The sequence below is a fragment of the Eriocheir sinensis genome, chromosome 21 (assembly GCF_024679095.1).
Source record: "Eriocheir sinensis breed Jianghai 21 chromosome 21, ASM2467909v1, whole genome shotgun sequence".
NCBI classification, from domain to species: Eukaryota; Metazoa; Arthropoda; class Malacostraca; order Decapoda; family Varunidae; genus Eriocheir; species Eriocheir sinensis.
The window spans coordinates 17698620-17705114 of NC_066529.1; positions in this window are offsets into that span (position 1 = coordinate 17698620).

Genomic DNA, 6495 nt, shown 5'->3' on the forward strand with positions numbered 1-6495 from the left:
CATGGAGGCGTAACCTAATATAGTGTTTTGGAGGCGGAGTGAATCTCACAATTACCACTGAGTGCTAATTCCACACAGAAATATAGCCTAATTATTGCCTCTTGAATCACTCTCGATAAATGCCTTGAAGATGAAAGCTAAATTAGAGCAACAATTTTAGGGAGAAGTTTGTAATAAAACTCCTTGTAACAATGTAGCTACCAATTAACTTCGGTAAAATCTGAAGTGAGAAAACACCAAAATGTACTATACTGGATATGCTGAACTTATTCTAAAGCAGTTTCTTGATACAGCTATTTATTTTGCATCTAATACTTAACATTTCTTACAGTTGACGTGGATATACGCCATCGTGCAAGCCACCTGACTCACCTCCACCAAACTGATGGAGTGACGTGTTGACTGGACTGGCGATTGCCACCGCTACGGTGAGTCAGGCAAGTTGTGGTCAATTGGAGATTGGCAGACAGGTTATGTCATGAGATCATTGTAGGTCAAGTCAAGTAGATTCGGGTCTTAGTCTTTTGTATATCTATCTATCTATATCTCCGACGCCTTGCTCCCTCGCGGGAACTTCCTCAGGGGGTGGCCGCTGAGAAGTGTCTCGATCCATCTCCCTGTTCTGGCACTCTCTCAGCACATTCAATTCTGCTACTTTCAACTCTCTGCTCCATTACTCAATCACCCTATTGATCCACTTCACAGGTGGTGGTCCCCTGACACCCCCTCCCTCAATCCTTCACTCGTACACTCTTCATGAAGTCAGTCTCTCCCATTGTCATCACTTGTCCAAACAATCTCAATCCACCATGCTTCACCCACTCCACCATTCCCACTCCACACTCCACTCTTTTGCTGTCGCACCCATACCAAACCGCTCATACACACTTTCTTTACTTTCTCCATCCCATCCTGACACACCACATGCACCTCCTATAACTTTTTCACTGTAGCCTATGCATTCTCGAGTGCTGTGCTGCATTCTATGTCCACGCCTCTAATGCATATGACAGTTGACAGATAATACTATTCTTATTCCTCTTTACCTCCATGCTCACACTTCTTCCTTTCGATCATAACTCTCCAATGCAACCACCAACTGTCTGCCCTTCACTGCTCTTTCCCTCTCCTTACCTTCCATACTGCCAGGCTTACATAAAATGGTCCCTAAATATTTAAACTCTGTCACCTCCTCCATTCTCTCCTCCCCTAACCTTCTCCTACACTTCGTTGTACCCTCTGCTCTAACTCTGTACGGCTTTGCAAATTCAATGACCTGTTCTCTCCCCCTTTCAAATATACCATAACCTTACTCTTCCCAGCATTTACTCTCAGCTTTCTTCTCTTACACACCCTGTCAAACTCATCCACTATCTTCTGCAGCATCCCCTCATTCTCTGCTAACAACAATGTATCATCTGCAAACAGGCCCGCAACCAATGACTCCTACTTACCTCTCACTTCCAGCCTTGGCCCAAGCTCCAAGACTCTGACTTTCATTTCACTCACACAACAAAATATATACACATTAAAAAGCCATGATGACATTGCACACCCCTGTCTCACACCCACACCAAAACTTACTCAACTCGCCCTTCACACGTACAGAAGCACTCGCATCCTTATAGAAGGATCGGATTCCCTCCAGCAAATGCCCTCCCACACCATATATCCTTAGAACATCCCACAACCCCTTCCTGTCAACCCTGTCATATGCCTTCTCCAGGTCCATGAACGAACCAAACGGCTTCCTATCCTTCTCTATGTATTTTTCAACTAACATTTTGAGTGCAAATATTTGGTCTGCACAACCCATCTTTCCTAAAAACCCCTTGTTCATTGTCTACACTTCTCTCAGTTATTTCCTTCCTCTCATTTAAAACACTTCCATACACTTTTCCTGCCACACTGAGTAGACTTATTCCCCCCTGTAACTATTACAATCACCTCTGCTTCCTTTCCCTTTGTACAGCAGCACAACAATAGCCTTTCTCCAATCCTCTGGCACCTCACCATGTTCCCATGCTAGGCTACATATCCATAATATCCATTCCACAACTACACCTCCTCCATACTTCAACATTTTTGCTGTTATGCCATCAGCTCCAGGAGCCTTTCCTACTTTTAACTTCATCATTGCCTCCTCTATCTCACCTCTCTCCACCCTCCCCTGTGGATCTGGCTCTCCTACATTGATTTTTATTCCTGCACTAGTCACTTCTGCTCTCCCTCCCAAACTCATTCATCAGTTTCAAAGTGCTGCTTCCATACCTCCCTTATCTCCTCATTCCCTCTCACAAGCACCCCACCTTTCCTCTTCATGTTACAAATGTCATTCTTTTCTATCCCCATTTATCTTTTAATTTCTTTATTGAAAAGTTTCGTGTTCTGATATTTTGCTGAAATTTTACTACCAAATCCTCACCCAATCTCTCTTCACTTTCCCTAACCAATCTCTTTACCAACATCTCACTCTCCCTGTACTTTCTCTCCCATCTCCCTCTCACCTCCTCTGTCACATTTCTCAAAACATTATCTCGCAGTTCCTTCTTTTCTCCACAACTGCCTCTTTTATCTCATCTGTCCACCATGCATTCCCATTCTTTCCTTTGCCACACGACCTATACCTGACTACTTCCTCATTCACTCCTTCACTGTGGTCTATCTGTGCTCTTGCTCTTCCAAGTATTTCCTTCACTCTCCACCTATAAATCTCCCTGTGGCCACTGTCATGCAATTTCTCACTTGCTATTTCTTTCCTACCCTTTCCCTTCTTCCCATTCCCTCTAAATTTCCATTTCTCCTTCATCCTAATTTTAGCTTCTACCATGAAGTGATCAGATCCGCCATACATTCCTCTCACAACCTTTGCATCCACTACATCCTGTCTCGACCTCGTATCAACAGGGGTATAATCTATTACACTTTTGTCTATATACTGTCTTTTTCTATTTCTACATGACATGGACACTAAATAGTGACCTGGAGAGAATCTTGCCTTTGGTAATAGATGTCTTTACAGAATCATGAGTAAACACTTGAATGACTATGTCAAATCAATGATTACTTATGAGATTGAATAGAGGCCTATTACTTGTATAATCCATAAACAAAACACACTTGTGCTATATGGATGTTTGGCATGCTACCCAGAAGTCAACAATACACACTGATTTTTCTGTAAGACAGACCTAAATGGAAGAGGCCAAGGGGATGCCCATAAAGCATAGTGGGTGGGGCAACGTGCCCCAGGAGTATGTCCCCATTAATTAATATGTCGTCATAATGAAGTAATGAGGATGCAAATGAGTTTTGGTACGAGTGCAACATCAAAGGTAGTGGACTGTGGTGTGTGAAAGGTGAACTGTGTTAAACTTGAGATGATATGGACATGTGATAGGAATGAATGCTGAAGACTTTGTGAATGCACAAGGTTAGGACTGAGGGAAACATTCTTGTGTGAGACCACCAGTAAAATGTATCAGTAATGGAGGAGTATTGGAGAGAGTTGCCAGGAGAGTGACTGACAGTGCTGAGAGGGAGTGGCATAACAGAAAAAGAAGAGAATGGAAGAAGTGAGAAGGGCAAGAGATGATGAGAAGAGAGGGGGTAGCTGGAAAGTAGATGGTGACATGGACAATAACTAGAGAAGTATGGGAGTAAGGAGCACATGCATGTGTATGTGGGTATGCAAGTGTACCATATTTACTTAGTTATTACCTCCATATGTTTCATAGGAAGTGAGCTGTGCTTGTGGGGTTTCATCTCCAAATCTTGGTGGCAAGTTTAGCTTTAAATTATTTTATCTCCTTTTTGAGGTCATTTCAGGTTTCACTGCACCTATGAGGGAAACTAAATTTCTTATGTTAGGCAATTTTTCTTTCTCGCTATCTTCAAGAGACCTTGTATTTCTAGCATCTCGTACAAACAATTCATCCCATAGAGCTTCCATTTCCTGCACTGCTCTGTACACTGCAGTTAGATTATATCCTCTCCATCAAGATGTGTGTGGGTGTTTGTTATATTCATCATTATTTTTTTTGTTTCACCTGTGGTGCTGGTAGCTTTCTTGGTAGGTCAGTAGCCAGCCCCAGCCCATTATGGTGCAGGCAAGTGTTTATAGTGCCACCAAGTATTTATGGTACCATCATCTGATTGGATACACACATTAACATTAATGCAGTGAATTAATAATTTATTATTTAATTGTTTTTTATAGTAAAGAAAATAAAAGTCACAATGCTTCTTTTCCCCAACATACCTAGAGTTTGCCCAAGTTCAGTCAAGGTATATCTGGTACTATTTAATACCATATTGACTGCTGTGATTACCCAGCTAACAGATTGCTGATGTAATAAACTTCTCAGTACATTGGTTGATTCACACATTCCCATGTGTGTATTTCAAGTGAGAGGAATGCTGCTTTAGAATTATTACAGCATAGCTGGTATCATTATTCTTATCCATTTCTCACACCCACCACCAGTCAGTTTAATCTAGTAATTTACTTGAACCCACAGAATCAGCTCTGCTCTTTCATGCAGTTTATTTTGTTTTCTATATGTTTGTAATATAATTAATTTTTTAAACTAAATCATTTTTTGTTATATTCATAAAGGGCATTTTTTAAATTTTGATGAAATTGAGTTCAAGCTCCCTTGAAGTACATTGTGCAAATTAATGACATCTTTTTGGAATCTAAAGATTCGGCAAGTTGTAAAACCAAATGGCTTGAAATACAATATTTAAGATTGTGGTAGTAGCCAAAATTGGAATGGAAGAGAAATGGGGTGGGAAGAGAAAAGAGTAGGAGGGAAGTAGCTAGTGAGAAATTTCTAGACAGTGGCCACAGGGAGATGTATAAGAGGTAAGTGGAGGAGTACTTGAAAGGGCAAGAGCAGGAATAGAACACAGTGCAGGAGTGAATAAGGCGTTTAAAAGTTCAGTGGTCAGGGCAACTGAGGAAGTAGTTGGGTATAGGTCGTGTGGAAAAGAAAAGAAAGGGAGTGTGTGGTGGACGGATTAGATAAAAGAGGCAGTTGAGGAGGAAAGAAGGGACTACAAGAAAATGTTACAAAGAAATGTGACAGAGGAGGCAAGAAATGGAAGAGAAAGTACAGGGAGCAAAACACGAAAAGAGACTGGTTAGGATAAGTAGAGTGGATGAGGATTTTGAGGGGAAAATATCGGCAAAATATCAAAACCAAAAATCTTTTCTGCAAAGAAGTCAAAAGAGAAATGGGGGAGAAAAGTGACATTTGTGGCATGAAGAGGAGAGATGGAGTACTTGTGAAAGGGAATGAGATAAGTGAGGTATCAAAGTAGAACTTTGATACTGTAATGAGTGATAGTGTGGGAGGGAGAGCAGAAGTGACTAGTGTAGGAATAAAGATCAATGTAGCATGACCAGATCCACAGGGAGAGGTGAAAGGAGGTGATGAAAAGTAGTAAAGGCCCCTGGAATAACCGCAGAAATGCTAAAGTATGGAGATGTAGTTGCAGAATGGATGTTAGGGATATGTAACCTAACAAGGGAACAGGGTGAGGTGCCAGAGGACTGGAGAAGGGCTATTGTTGTATTGCTATACAAAGGGAAAGGAAGTAGAGGTGATTGTAATAGTTACAGGGGAATAAGTTTACTCAGTGTGGCAGGAAAAATGTATGGAAGGGTTTTAAATGAAGAAGAAAATACCTGAAAAAAAGTGAAGGCAATGAACAAGGGGGTTTCTAGGAAAGGGTAGAGTTGTGTAGACCAAATATTTGCACTGAATATTCAAGTTAAAAAGTATCTAAAGAAGGTTAGGAAGCTGTTTGCTGCATTCATGGACCTAGAGAAGGCATATGACAGGGTTGACAGGAAGGGATTATAGGATGTCGTAGGGAAATATGGTGTGGGAGGGCATTTCCTCGAGGGGATCAGATCCTTCTATAAGGATGCAAGTGCCTCTTTGTGCATGAATGATAAGCTGAGTGAGTTTTGGTGTTAGTGTGGGTGAGACAGGGGTGTTGGATGCCACCATGGCTTTTGAATGTATACATGAACAGTTGAATGAGAGAAATGAAAGCCGGAGTGGGGGAGCTAGGATCAAGGCTAAGAGTCAGAGGTACAGAGGAGTCATTGATGACAGACATGTTTGCAGATGATACAGTATTCTCAGAGAATGAGGGGATGCTGCAGACTGCAGAGGATAGTGGATGAGTTTAACAGTGTGTAAGAGAAAAAAGTTTAACCCAGTAGCTGCGGCGATCATGTTTCTTTAAAGGCCCCTCAGAGCGAGAAAAATGAGAAAAAAATCATCACTCCTGCAAACCATTTCATAATATATCAACGCATATGTGATCGTTTATGCATCATCTATTTTTTGGGGTTAATATTATAGCAAAAATTTGGCCCGTTGCTGGTACACAGTAAAGCCACAAATTTGGCCCGTCGCTGCTACCAGGTTAAAGTGGATGTTAGAAAGAGTACGGCTATGGTATTTGAGAGGGCAAGAG